The following is a 16,153-nucleotide window of genomic DNA, read 5'->3' as shown; positions in this document are numbered from 1 at the left end:
TATGCACTTTAAGTACATAAACCATTGTTACTATGATATGAAGAGAGCAGTAGTGTCAAATATTGTGTTTACTAGCAGGACGCACTGGATGATTGCTTCATAAGGGCCAGTTAGGTCAGTTCAGAAATCCATTTTGGACTGATAAAAATATTCCACATTATACATTAGTCGTCCATGTATGAATTAGAGCCAGAATAAATCAGATAAAATTGTATTCAGGGAGCAGACTTGACTTGAATCAACCAGAATCCAAAGAAGCTGGGGATAGATGGCTTCATTTGGCGTTGAGGCTTTGCAAAAGATAAGTGCTACTGAAGCCTTTGTTTTTCCCCTCAGGACTGTTTTTCATCAAGAATGTTAGATGGGCTTTTGTCTCTGTAAGTCCCCTGCCATTCTCTTGTAAAAACCCTCATCTGTGTTTTCCAAGTGTCTATTGATATGATTGTACTGCAGGGCCGGGTCAGAGATGACCCCAGCAGAATTAGTTTTTAACCGCTGCAGGCCCTATTCACAGACATCATTACAAAATAAAAATAAAAATCAACCCCAATTTAGCTGAGAGTTTTTGTGGAAGCAAGCATTTCCATTATAAAGTGCGGTTGACCTGCAAAGCCAATGAGGGAATTGGGAAAATATGTAGACACTGCCTTCACCAATCGATATTTGGTCGTGGGTTTGTCTGCCAAAGGAGCTTTGGTTCTTTGCTTCAAGAGATTCGTCTGCATGTACCTAAACCGGTCTTCTCCGTCAGTGCATGCTCAGTGTGATTTCTATGGTTTGTTGAATTGAAAGGCTTATAATTTGCCTCCAGATCTGCACAGTCACTGAGTGAGAACACATGTTGGAAAATTGAATCTCATCCTGTCATCTCTCTAGCATCTCTAACACTGTCCGATTTACTCCCGACTGTTTATTGCAGGGCCTTCACCATTGCATAACAGAGTAAATGGCTGTTCTGGTGGACTCTGGGAAATGCAATGGCTAAATAATCAATAATGAGTGTAACTGCATTATTTCTCACAGCAAAGGCTTTTTCACTGTAAGTATCAGCAAGCATATCAGACTGACAAAACAGTGGCAGGAATAACGAACGCTTCCCACAGTAATGGGCTTGAGATGTGACATGTCTAAAGTGCAATAATTATCATCGTATCTATTAATAATATCATGTTATCCAGAGCATACTATCTGTTGAACCAATTAGTGCAATATGAATTCACTTTAGGTTAGTTTTTATAATTGGCTATTATGTTGGTAAGGGCTGCATGATATTCAGTATGCATCTCAATATTTATATATTTAGTGAAAATTGAAAATATATTTTCCCCCATTATTTCAACCAAACATTGTCATTATAGGCAAGTTGATTCAAAGTTTAAAGTAAATAAATAAATGTTTTTCTACACTGTACACATAAAGAAAAATGGCACTGAGTTAAAAAATGCATTAAACCATTGTAATGTTAAATATGTTAAGCAAGAATTCGTTATGAAAATATCATGTATATTAAATATACGATTTTCCAGCAATCTGACCTCCTACACACATAAACATAAATATGCACAAATAGCAGGGCAAGGTTTGGATGCTTATTGCTTTTTTGCATTATTTCTCTTTTTTTCTACTAGCACTGGAAGTGTGGGCGGGGCATATTAAAGGGGTCATGAAATGAGAAACCAAATTTGCCTTGATCTTTTGGAATATAAGAGGTCTTTGTACCATTAAAACGTCCTGCAAGTTTCATAGCTTAAGACGTCCTCCCCATTATAAACGAGCCATTTATTTAATCAAGCTCTAAATACAGCTCGTTCTGGATCCATGGTAAGAAGTGACGTCACGGTGCGAAGTGACGTTCCAACCATTTGCATATGACCGCCTCCAGCACCAGACAACTACGCTCATTTCGGATCGTTGTCGAGCCGCGCGCCTCACAAGTGTTCAGTCGACGGACAGCGAGTGGGTCTGTGTACAGGAAAATTACAATGCCATGCAGATGTGCTGTTCCTGGCTGTGGACAAACAACATATTTGAATACGCTGCCGAAAGATCCTGACGTCAGGGAAAATGTAGAATTGTCATTTAAGGGTATTAACAATATTACTTTTAATCACTGGCTAATATAAACACATTTGTATAAGAGAATCTTGAAAATATGTCGCCTTTCTAGTAGGATTAAAAATGTTGCCTCATCAATGCTGCATCTTCAAATATGGCCTGTGCATGCATTTTTGTCCTTGGTACACCCCATCATTTCATTGAAATTAGGTAAATAATGTTAAACTGTTAGCATATTAAGCTATAGAATAATTATGCAACAATAATCCGTTTTCAAGTGTCTCGGGTTACAATTTTTTTATTAATTCAAAATAGTTTCACTTTCCATGTGGACACGGGCTGATCCAGTGTTCGTTGTTGTGGTGATGGTTCATTTTCCTCTGATTCCTCATCTGATTCCGGCTCAAACATATAAGGTTTTATCATCGCAAGAGCCATTGCTTCGAATGCATCACCCGCTACTAAACAGTTACGCTCAATCCGCAAATGTTCTGTCAAATGTCGTTAGCCAATCATAACAGTGGGCGTTAACACTGAACTCTTAAAGGGGAAACAACCCAAAACAGACTGTTTGAATCAAAGGATGAGAAACAGGGTGGGAAAATGTCATAATTCACTACATTTTAAAAGTTTTTTTTTTTTTTTACTATAGTAATACTATAATTGCACCTTGGGGACCATAATAATAAAATAAAAAAAACCATGTCATGACCCCTTTAAAGGGAACATGGAAACAGCCAATGGGGAAGTGGCATAGGGAAAGATGAGTCATGGTCCATATTTTTTAGAAGACAGAGATGATAATTTAAAAATGAATGCAGTATGCTTTCTTAAATTTAATTTTGAAAACTTTTGGGAGTTATACTCCAAATTAGTGTATTATAGATAACGTTAAATACACCAAAATCCACAATTTCAATTTGGATTTAATTAGTGCATAAAAGAGGATTTTAATCATAATGATTTCAGTGTTAATTACCAAAGTTCACAAAGACAATTGTCCCATTCACATGAATGATTTAAGCAAAGAGACCATCTACCACTTTAAAGAAGCCTTTGGGTAAGTTGATCCCAGAGGATTCATCATTTAACACCATTCACAGTGTTTAGACGTGCTGAAAATATTAATCTGAAGAAACACAGTGTATGGTATTTGTACATTCTACATCGTAACGATAATGTTTGTTAAAGAAATAGATAAAGAACCTTAAAGATAAAAGCAGCAGGTCCCTGTAAAATGAATTGCCGGTGTGCTTCTTTTACTGACTCATTAAATGATAAACTTGAATTGTTTGTTAAGCTGTAAACCGAGTGCTCCTCTGACAGCTGTTACATTAGCGTTATAATAGATTTACTTTGAATTAGTACTTGAAAACAGATGTCTATTTTTTCCACTGTGTCATGTTTTGCTATTGTTAAAGGGAACTTTAAGTCTGTGCATGAGTAGACCACAGTAGCTACACATTTCACAGACTGTTCACTGCACACATTATGCCCCAGAGGGGAAACCTCTAAGAGAAAAGAGGATCAGTTTCTGATCAGGATTCTTCAACGCGACCATCACGAGAGAGTGTGAGTCAAGCTCCTTTTCTCATTCTTCGTTTTATGCCTTGTCATGGGCTCTCCGTGTTCTTTTCTTGAGTCGGATTACAGTTATTAAATATACTCAGATTAGATTAAACACTTTAGCTGTAGGGTTTGAGATTCTAATGTCTTTTTTTTTTCCAAACAAGAATACGAGATTAGGATTTCTGCTGCGAATTATCGAGATAACTGATTAAATAAGGAGCTGGATATTTTTAATGCGAGACATTCAGACTTTATTTTTTTTGTAATGTATATGCTATTTAAAAAAATCTCTCTCTCTCTCTCTCTCAATATATATCATTTATACATCGCTATTTTGGCTCATTTCCAGTCGGACTGACTGTCAGAGATCTGTAAGTGAGTTTTGATTGAGTAACTTGTAGATCTGTGCAGCTCGAGCATGAAATGTTTCAAACACTTCAGTCCGAATTGGGGAACTGGTTCAAGTAGTTCATCAAAAATAACTGGTTCAAAAGAATGATTCGTTTGTGAACTGGACATCACTCTCGACTGACTGCCTGACGCTCTGGATTACAGGTAATAATGCTGTAAATAATGTTCAGTTCAAGAGTCTCGGGTGTTAATTTTGTGCTCCTTGATATGCTTTTATTCTCCCAAAACCAGGTAGCCGCTGACTTGCATGATACGAATCACCAAGAACCACAGTTTCAGCTAAAAATCTTCTGTAAAGTCACCTACATCTTTGATGACCTGAAAGTGAGTAAATTAACAGCAAATGTTTATTTTGGGAGAGCTATCCCTTTAACCACGCGAGTCATAATTTCTCAAACAACAGTTTGACAGCTGAGAAGAATGTGAAATGCACACTAACTAATTAGCCTAATGAACCTCTTCCTGACTCTGTGGTCAGTGCAGCTTATTTGGCAATATATGAGCCTCAGGAACACGCTGTGCTTAAAAGCTTAAAAATTGAATCCTTGAGAAGCGCTACTTGGATGAACTGCCAATGCACTTCAAACCACTATTGATTCTCATTAGCGCTAACAGTTTGGCTGTCACAGTTAGCCCTGAATCTTTTCAGCCAGGTGCATGAAGAGGCTAATAAGAGGTGGATAACCCTGACCTACATCCCTTTTCAGGTTGGGTGTCCTTGCAGCCAGAGCAAGATGCTGGCTTTACTTTGACTTTCATTGACCTTGGAGACAACCCTGACTAGATCCTTTTAATAATAATGAAGGCTCCAGCGAATCTTTTGAAGCTACGGAAAGTGCAGAAAATATTTGTCTTTTATTTTGTATTGTGATTACGTATTTCCAAGCGTTTGGTCACATGGGCTCAGGTGGATATTTAATTGGTTGTGTTTCCAGTTTGACATGCGTGAGTAGAGAGGGGGTGAGTAGTAGGTACACTCACTAATCGATTTTAAACATGCATGTGTTTGTAATGTAATGTCAATAAACGTTTACAAGAATCCAAACGGATGGGAAAAGGAGAATGCAAAATGCAAAAGCCTGTTGCTATAGCCATGCACAAGCAATCTTATTACTGTGAGCTGAGTTATCTGTTAAGAATCTAACAGTGCACTTTCTGACATGACTTATTCATGGGCAAGATTATTTGAATAATAAACGTCTCTCATTTTCATCCCCAGTGAAGAAAATCATTCCGCTCATCTGCAATAACATGCATTTTATCTCCACACCACATCTTTACAAATAACTGTTTTGAAAGATTTGTTTTATCCTCTCAACACAAGCAGTCTGGCTCTTCTGTGATTTAGCAAGGTATGGATGGGCTTTTTGGTTCAGCACATCCCATAGATGCTCGATCGGACTGAGATATGGGCAACTTGGAGGCCAAGGTAACACCTCAAACTCTTTGTCATGATGGTGCTGAACCATTCCTGAACAATTCCTGCTTAAAGAGACAATGCCATCAGCGAACACTATTCCCTTTAGGAAGGTGTTACGTGTCAAAGCAACATACACATGAATCCCGGATTCAAGGTTTCTCAGTAGATCATTTTTTATCAAGATATTTTCGAGATTCATGTTAGAAATGAGAAACCTGGTGGAGAGACTATAGGTATAGTGGACAACACAGGGGTCACACTCTGACCAGACTGTGGCTACACAGACCCATATTCAGCAAACTGTAATGCACTGTGTATCTGACACCTTTCTATCTTGACCAGAATTAAGTTTTTCAGTGTTTTGAGCTACAGTAGCTCTTCTGTGCGATTTGGCATCACTTCCCACTTGCATCAGGGAGACTTGGGCACCCATGACCCTGACGCCGGTTCACTGGTTGTCTTTCTTTGCACTATTCTGGTAGGTACTTACCACTGCATACAAGGAAATACCCTACAAGAGTATGGAAATGATCTTATCCATTCGTCCAGCCATCATTTTAACATGGGGGGTTTGTTTGATTGATTACCTTTTGGATCCAGTCTCTAGCGGCCTAGTCTCACATGGCCAGACCATCAGACTGACAGCTGGAATCTATGGCAGCTTTCATTGGCCAAGGCCCGCCCATAAGGCAGTTTGACCCGACATGTCAAACAACCAATCACAGTTCATTTTGTTTCAGTGTCATGTTTCGGGGCGTGGAAATGTTGCCAATAACAGACCGGTGTGTAAAACTCTCAGACGGATTTTAAAGATTCTGTGTCATGAATTTAAATATTTCACATACATTTGACAATCCAGTGTTTAGTTAATCTTGATAAGCACTTGTCATCACACTTGTAAACCCGACGGCCTTCTCTTTTAATGAGGGGGTTGGCGTCACGGCATCTTTGTTTCCAGATGGGACGTTAAAGAACGCGACAAAATCGTAAATCCTGTATAATTCAACTAATCCGATGACGACTTTGAAACTACTGAAGCGTTTCCACTATTGTGTGCAATAAGTATCAGACGTTTAGCTAATGTTTCTCAGGCTGAGACTACTAGCAGCCAGTAGATTTAAGTCATTTCCATGTTGCTTTCAAGAAAGAGACCAGAAGGTTGTTGAGGTTATTAAGTGTCCTTAATAACAGTTAGACATTTTTTCAATGCCAAACCAGTTAGATTATCATTAGTGTCATTACTAAAAATGCTTTTTAATGAGGTAATGTTACTCCATATATTTGCACATGCTAATTACACTTATAGTATTTGTTTGCCAGTGTGCAGACTGTTATCAAAAGTTATACTCTTTAGCTCAAAAGACCATTTGACCTCATGCAAATTCTTCAGTACTACTTGAATATATGCCTATTATCTTTAATGGTGGTTGCTAAGAGGTGGACCAAAAAAACTACTAAAGACTGACTGCACAAGCTGTTCACTTGTGTGTCATATTACTGAGAAATGTCTCTCTAGCCAGATATATAATAGATGGCAGAGGCAATAATGTCACGGAAGCTTGAGCAGGTATAAATTTGTCCTAGCGAAGGCTGTTTCAGTTTGTTCCAGCATGTTTGTTGCACACGTTTTACTGTGTGTGTGTGTGTGTGTGTTGCTCAACACCATTGCATTATCTAAATCTATGCATAAGCATCATTTATTCTGTTTCTCTGTGTAAACTAAACCCAAAGTGCTGCTTGTTAACCAGCATGCAAATAGTTCATATGCTATTTATGGAACAAAAATAAACTCTGTCCTTTTTTTGTTTTGTTTTTTTACAAAAGGCCGTTTAATCATCACTGTCACAAAAAAAAAAAACATTGACAATGGATGTGTGTTTATTTCCCTATAAGTCTGTATCTCTTTCAAACAGTTGTCTAGCATCTAATAGTTTTTGTTTTTCATGTGATTTAAAGAAGATATTTTAAAGAATGTTGTCAACAAAATGGTGCTCATTGACTTCTATAGTATTTTTTTATTCTTCATACTATTGAAGTAATGGCTACCATCAACTGTTAGGCTTCCAATATTCTTTAAAATATAATATTTTGTGCTAAACAGAAGAAAGAAAACAAGGTGTACAAAATAATAAAAGAACATGTATTAAATAATATATGCATTGCTATTTTGAGGCAACTGAAATAGACCAGGCCATTCACCAACAAAAACCTAGTCTAAAGTCTGGAGTAATAATTTATTTAATATTTTGCTATTTAAAGAGCACGTTAGTAATATGCGCCTATAGGTGGGTGCATAACACAAGTACACTTTGCTAAGATGAGACTCTGATTGGTTTATGGCATGTTACACCCAAAACACACCCATGACTCATTAAGAGAATAGAAACAACCCTATTTAGACCAACCAGGGAACGCCAACCATTCATCCAGTCTTACCAATACAAAAGTGGATTTGGACACATCCTAAGCGCAATTACACCATGCGCTTTAGACCATGTGCTCAGATCACTCAAATAGGACCCTCAATGTGGCGCTAGCAAATGAATTGGATCAGAGATCACAGGTTCTGTCCGACCTACAAAGCCTCAGCTTCCATCTAAAATCTCTATGACCAGAGGAGTTTTAATATGTGGAATAAAACAGCTCCTGAAGAGGCCGTTCACACAGAATGTAATAAGATTTGAGCTAAACAGATATTATGGTGGGGTTTTATTGCTAAATTGTAATGTATTACTGAAATGTAATCATGGCGAACCGTTGCACAGCTCTATCTTTTGCCATTCAATCAAAAATGACTATTTTTTAAACCTTCATAGAAATGGCCTAAAGGGACTTCGCTAACACTCCCATTATATAGAACTGAACTGATAAGGTTTGTTTGTCATAATTAGTTTTTATTCTCTTACTGTCGGTGCTTATAACCTCAATGAAATAGTCTTTTATTCTGTGGTATTTTCTAAAGCTTTTTAATTTTTGTAATCACTGTTTTCCCTCCTCTGCTGCTGAGTAATGCACTTGGCACTTGCTTGTTATTAGCCATACTTAATTGCCTAATTTGGTTTAAGTTAAAAGCTCATTGGAAACCATATTCATTTTGTCCCATATTAAATTCATCTATCTTTTATTAAGTGAAAAAAGTGGGCCATGCACACTTAGCCTTGAGACTGGGCCATGGCGTCGAACAGTGTGGCAGAACATGAATCTCGCTGCTTTATGCCAGAACTCCCACTCAATCTGACTCTTTTTGAGCAATGTAGGTTGGTTTTGATTTTAAATTACAAATAATGCTAGTTCAGTGTTATCAGTTTTTATTATGTCTGAATGTGTGAATATAACCAAAAAGAGGAAAAAACACAACAAGATTCCAAAATAACTTCCTTTAAGAAATTTGATGCCATGGAACTTGTTGATTGCAGGATATTTCTCCTCTTACAAAGTTTTTATAAAGAGTTTAATAAAAATAAAAAAAGTATAAATTGTCTCTTTTTTTAAGGTTTACTGCAAATTCTTACTTGCAATTCTGACTTTATTCTGAAAATTCTTAATTAAAAGCGATAAACGGAGAATTGCAACATATAAACTTGCAATTCTTTTTCCATATGTTTTTATTTATTTATTATTTAAAAAGTTACCTTTTTATTCATTGTTATTTGGCAGACAAAAAAATAAATTCAAATTCTATTGCAAGATGTAAATTCGGCATTCAGATGGTAAATGGTGCTGTAAACTATGAGATCTAAACTTTATTTTTCTACTTCATTTTTCTATTGCTTTTTCATCTGTTAATTTAGATTTTGCAGTTCCGTGTTTATATCTCACAATTTTGAGTTTTGTGGCGGAAGCAGGCTACCATTAGAATTCAACTGAATGAAAACACTCTAAAATAATATATTAAATAATGTATTTATTGGAAATGAAGTATTTTCACATCTGAAAGTAGCTGTGATGAGCGAAAGCAGAAAAAGTTTTTAAACTTCTGTTTTGGGTGAAGATGATTCTCTCTTTAGGAATCCTGTTGGACATGTTGCAAAGTAGTTTTGATGTGAAGTGATACTGCAAAACCCTCACATCCATCCATCCATCTCTGTTTCTGATTAGGGTGTTCTTCACTGGACGGTGTACGTGCTGCGGTGTAGAAAACAGCACCACATGCATAGAGAATGGACAGACTGGTTAGAGATGATGGAAAGAAAACTAACTCAAAATACAACCAAAGTATGAAGAACACCATCTCTGAACACAAAACACGTCGAACCCTGAAACAGATGAGCTACAGCAGCAGAAGACCACACCGGACAGGAACAGGAAACAGAGGCTACAACTCACACAGGCTCACCAAAACTGACAATAGAAGATTGGGAAAACATCGCCTGGTTTGACGAGTCTTGATTTCTGCTGCGACATTCAGATGATAGTCAGAATTTGGCGTGAAGAACATGAAAGCGTGGATCCATCCTGCCTTGTCTCAACGATTCAGGGCTGGTGTTGGTGTAATGGTGTGGGGGATGTTTTCTTGGCACACTTTGGGCACATTAGTACCAATTCAGCATCATTTAAACACCACGGCCAGCCTGAGTATTGTTTCTGACCATGTTCGTCTCTTTATGACTACAGTGTTCCCATCTTCTGATGGAGACTTCCAGCAGGATAATGCACCATGTCACAAAGCTCAAATCATCTCAGACTGGTTTCCTGAACACGACTCTTGAATGAGTTCACTTTACTCAGATGACCTCCACAGTCACCAGATCTCAATCCAAGAATACTTAATAACACTATTCATAGAATGGTGATTCATAAAATGCAAATGCCTGTTTTTAGAATAAAAAAAGTATATCAAGTAAAACAATTAACCCCCTGTGGCTCATAACAATATATTGAGGTCTTATGACGAGAAACAATTAGTCTGTGCAAGAAACTGAACATTATTTACAACATTATTACCTGTAACCCAGAGCTTCAGATAAACAGGAATCTGAATCGTTTTATGCAAACTGGTTCTTTTGGACAATTCTGTTTCAGTTCACTAGTTTGTTAATGTAATCATGCAATGATGTAACGTATATGCAATTATATTATAAAAGCATCCAATAATGATGGGAAATGTGGATGTTTTACATGTCTACAGCATATCAAGTGAATAAACTAGTCTTCAGCAGCTCACCTTTTTACATAAACAATGAGAAACCATATAAAAACCTTAATTTGGCCCCTCAGTCATGTATTCGATCGGCCCTTCATTCAGAGTGACCCAGGCATCTGTACGTGATTTTGGTTAAGTAACTTGTAGATCTGTGCTCCTCAGTTTCAGACGTTTAATCCGAATTGATGAACCGATTCAACTAGTTCACTAAAAAGAACCTGTTTTAAAGAATGATTCGTTTGTGAACCAGACATCATTCCGGACTGTTTGCTGTTTTAATGTTGTAAATAATATTCAGTTTCTTGAAGAGACGAATCGCTTCACTTCAGCTAATAATCTTCTTTTTTTTTTTACTTTAAGAATGAGCTCTTTAAACCAGTGGTGTATTGTAACAAAGTTCTTCGTCTGTAGTTTTTTTGGAGTATTTGTACTTTGAGTTTTTATATTTCAGCCAACTTTTACTTTTACTCCAATACACTTACTAAAGAATTTATACTTTTGCCCCAATTTCCCTGAAGCATATTCGTTTCTTACTACAAAATAATCTGAAATTAGAGGACTGCAGGAAATCAGTTTTTTTTTTATTTTTATTATTGGTCTGGCGGCTGTTAGTCAGACTTCTAAAAACACCTTTCCTTTCAAACAAGTGTGCGCGCAACCGAAATTCCCATTCAAGTCGAGTCAGGGGTGTGCGATACAGCATCGTCGTCTTGATGTTGTAATGTTGTGTGATCTGACATTATCAAGTAAATCACCAAATCACACACAAGATTTACTAGTCTATTAAAACTCAAAATTGCATGCCTTCTGTATTGTAGACCACAAAATCTATTCTGTATGCTTTTTTATGTTTATTTAATATAGTTAACTTAATCTTTATTACAAAAAAAAAACAAAACATTTTTTTCTGACAATATTAGCATGAACACATTTAATAATAATTTGATACAAGTTCAGTAAAGCAATAAGTGACTTGAATAAGTGATTTTGACTTTGTGTTTCTTTAGAAATAATTAATGGACAAATGGAGTCTTTAAATGCCTCAGATGTAAAGTTATTCACTGTCAAAGTGACGCCAAAATGAATGGGAGGTCAATGGGATGCTAACAGCAGGTGGGGATCTTCTAGCCAATGGCGGCCCCCAGGGGTGCTTCAAAAAAATATGCCCCCCTGCTCCGAACTCCCGAAATGACTCAAATGATTCACGCTCCGAACTCCCGAACTGACTCAAATGATTCGCGAACCCGCTACGAACTCCCGAGATGATTCAAATGATTCGCGAACCCGCTACGAACTCCCGAGATGATTCAAATGATTCGCGAACCCGCTACGAACTCCCGAGATGATTCAAATAATTCGCGATCCCGCTCCCAACTCCCGAATTGACTTAAATGATTCGCTAACCCCAAACTGTCTCAAATGATTCACGAACCCACTTTGAACTCCCGAACTGACTCAAATGATTCGCAAACCTGCCCCGAACTCCCGAAACTGACTCAAATGATTCGCGATCCCCGCACAGACTCAAATGATTCGCGAACCCGCTTTGAACTCCAGAACTGACTCAAATGATTTGCGTATATATATACGCAATGGTGACTTCAACTTCTACCAAAGATATTTTATTGCAATTTATTGCTGTGATCAAAGCTGCATTTTCAGTATCATTACTCCTGTCTTCAGTGTCACATGATCTTCAGAAATCATTAAAATATGCTGATTTTACTAATTTGTAATGGAATTATATATAACGGTGAGACATCATAATCTGTTTCAAAATTCACTTAGTGACTTGGTTTCACTTGCTCCTTTATGTATGCTGGTTACATAACGAAGAAATCTGAAGTCTGAAAATTTCTTGAGTCCCTCCACACCAGCATGGGGGAACTAATCCAATTTGAAGGCTATTTAAATTCTAGAAGTTGCCTTCTATCCTTTCCCCTCCTCAGGCTTCTTTTTACACGACCTAGAGGAAGACAAGCTCACAAGTTATTGGGAAACTGTAATACATGCATAATGTCCAGGCTCTGGTGTTTAAGCGAATCTTGCAAAAGATGGTGAGCACAGGCACAGGTGCCAGCCTTGATTATACTGCTGAGCTGTCAGTGTGCCTTTAGAGCACAGCATTTTAGCATACTTCCAGATGAAACTTTGCTGTGTAACTTGTTCTGTTATTCAGATGAATAATACTTCCAATCGTGTTGTGTTGAAGAGAGGTGTGCTGTTACTACAGTCCCTCGTGCACGCGAAAAGTATAACACTAGCTCACGTGTGTCCACTAGGGTCTGTGTGACATAAAATTTATAATCAGATTTAAGGCCATAAAAAGTCAAAACGGTAAAAGAGTGTTAACTATGTTTTCAAGAGGTCTTAAATTTTCTCTCAGAAGTCGCTAGTAAATTTCACAAATAATTACAAGGAAATGGCAAGTAACATACTGAAACAATATTTTATTGTAAGACGTACTTCAGTATTCTTTCATTTGCAACTTTGAAAAATATTTTTTTACAGTATTGCAGTGGAACAAGCAATATTTAACCAAGTTTTTATTTTTACTTTTTAGCAGAATATTTTTTTATTATTATGTATCTTTTTTTATTACACTTTTTTATTCTTAGCAGTTAAAAGTGCTTTTTGAAAATGATTATTTTAATAAAATCGAATTAATGCAAATATTTATTACACTATGCCATTATTATTATTATTATTATTATTATTATTATTATTATTATTATTATTATTATTTTGCATGCAAACTTATCTGTTTAATTAAATCGTGAATGACATGAATCACATTAAGGGTAATCCAGATTGAAGGAAATTTTATATGCATTTTAAATATTGCATCATAGGGATTGTGAGTTGGCTTGAAGGCATAAGAAAGTACAAACACACATTTTTCCATTCTTGGACACCAGACACTTTCAAAAGTTATTAAAGTTTTGGTTAAGTACATTTTAGTTAAGGTTTCTGAACTCCATCTCAGCCTGCGCATTGCAGCCGTAATGCATGACTTCACTTACACGCTTCCATTTGTTCTCATTACATCAAAAGTGTGCACATATGAGTATTTTAACACTCCAGAAACATCCGCTGTGTCTGTAATTGTAATGTCAGTAAGTTAATGTGGAAAAAGAGCATTGCATCTGCTGAGAGCATGTAACATGTTTCTCCTGCATTCATTTTTCCCGTTGGTATTTATACATGCTGAAAGCATGTGATGTTTGAAAAGAAATGTGCATATGCTCTGCTCTCTTGTCACTGTAATGGTTTGTTTCTCCTGGCTGCTGAAATGGAAACTGAGCAGCATCGGGAACATCCCAAATGTATGGTGAACACAGATTCTTTGTTGGCAAATGTCATTCATGTCATTCCTCAGCAATGAGGAAGCTATGAGGATTTGTCTTCATCTGTGCAAGCGGAATCGAAGCTAAAAAAACAAATGGTGGCGTTTCATTGGGAAAATAGTGTGTAGGATTTGTGTGAAATGGCCTTATGTTATTGTTACTGTATGGAGGTGTAAGAAGATATAACAGAGCCAAGACTTCCAGTGACTCGTTATATGTGATGCATAAACAGTGATGTTGAGTTTTAATCGTTTTAATGGAATTATCTAACTTAATGTAATTTATAAGAATTTTATTATCACCTGAAACTGTCTGAGATTGTGGCTAATAATAATGACAATAACAATAAACAGCAATTTTATTATCATGTCCAAGATAGAAATTTAACTACACCGTAAACTAAAAATGCATTTCTTAAAGTTTATTAATTTGTAAAATTACATTACTTAGAACTTTATTTCTTAGTCCATCTAAAAATGAATGTTTGCTGAAAATGTACTCACTCTCAGGCCATCCAAGATATAGATGAGTTTGTTTCTTCATCAGATTTGGAGAACAGTAGCATTGAATGGGTGCCATCAGAATGAGAGTCCAAACAGCTGATTTATATTTAATGAGGGCTGTTTGTACAAATAGCATAACTTAAATCAGTTTCTTTCAGATGTTGAACAAAAGAAGATATTTTGAGGAATGTTGGTTCCAAAACATTTGCTGGTAGCCATTGACTTCCATAGTATGGAGAGAGATAATAAAAAATGCTATTGAAGTTAATAATGGCTACCACCAACTTTTTGATCCCCAACATTATTAAAAATATTCTATTTTGTGGAGATGAAATAAAGTCATACAGTTTTGGAACAACGTGAAGGTGAGTTAATGATGACATAATACTTTAATTTTGGGGTGAACTACCCCTTTAAGAGAGCACAGTTTCAGAAAGAGCAGAAATGATGTGGAAGCCATCTGTATGAGACTTCATTTAAGCTATTCTGTCAATAATTTACATTTAATTCCACTGATTAATGAGGATGACACTCTCAATTACTCCGTGATTAACATGCCATTTCTTTGACCCTTATTAAGATTTGATTTAGAAATGATTTGTTCCAGCCATTTCTGTTTCAAACAGTCCATTGTTTTCTTTTTTTAATATTATTATTTTATTAGTATTATTTTCCATGTAGTGAAATGTGTTGGCCACAGATGCTGCCAGATTCTTAACCTCTTCTGGGCCGTCAGAGACAGCTGTGAATGATTTCTCCAGACCTGTAGCATGGCCACAGACACAAAGCAAACACATGCTTATTGCTGTTAAACACTGACACACTGGCTTTATGCAACATGGCTTGACGTGCTTTCACACGACTGCCCTTTGAGGACAACTCAACATTTTGGAGGGGCTTTGTGTTATTCCGGGGACTGAGACCTGCTCCAAATCCCAGTTCATTTTGGGCGCCAACAAAACAACATGGAAAGAAAGGATTGCTCATTTCCTTATCACACTACCTGTTCTTCCCAGGACATGTATTTCTGAATCCCTCAATGACTGTGATCTCCAGTGGCTGTATCTGCACCGAGCCAGCTGATAAATTGGGGAAGAGAAAGCTCTCTAATTTGTTCTGACTGAATAAGTCATTGTATTCAAGCACTTTCTATTTTAGGACCTTTTGTTCTTGTTACACAGTGATAAGAATTAGTGCTGTAGAGATTAATCAAGTGTAAGCGAAGCATGAAAAAAAAGCAAGTGTGAAAAAAAATTAAAAGCAGGTATTAAACGGGGCATTAGTTTAATTCATTCTGTCATTCTGATTTGATTTAATTTGATTTAATGGTTTATTTAAAAGGGGACAGTGCAATTTCATAAAACACATGAACAAAAAAGCCAGAATTAGCCAAAAGGCTGTTTTTCATCTGTAGTCCCCTGTAATTCTATGCCAAACATTAAGTGACCATTTCTCATTTTTTCTTTTTAGACAGTCAAATAAATACATAACCAAATTTTTTTGGTCTGCGCATCTAAAACAAGGAATAAAACTGAACAAAACTCATGTTAATGCATCAACAATTCTGATTTTAAGTGAGCAATGCTTAACTTCTGCATCTATTAATACTTTGAATTACAGTAGCTTCTATTCATTTTAGTAATTTTTAGGTGCTTTTGACATTTATTTGTTTGTTTGAAATTATTTAGCTTTGATTTATTTTTAT

Source organism: Carassius gibelio, chromosome A14 (genome assembly GCF_023724105.1).
Source record: "Carassius gibelio isolate Cgi1373 ecotype wild population from Czech Republic chromosome A14, carGib1.2-hapl.c, whole genome shotgun sequence".
Classification (NCBI taxonomy): Eukaryota; Metazoa; Chordata; class Actinopteri; order Cypriniformes; family Cyprinidae; genus Carassius; species Carassius gibelio.
Note: the sequence above shows the minus strand (reverse complement) of the source record.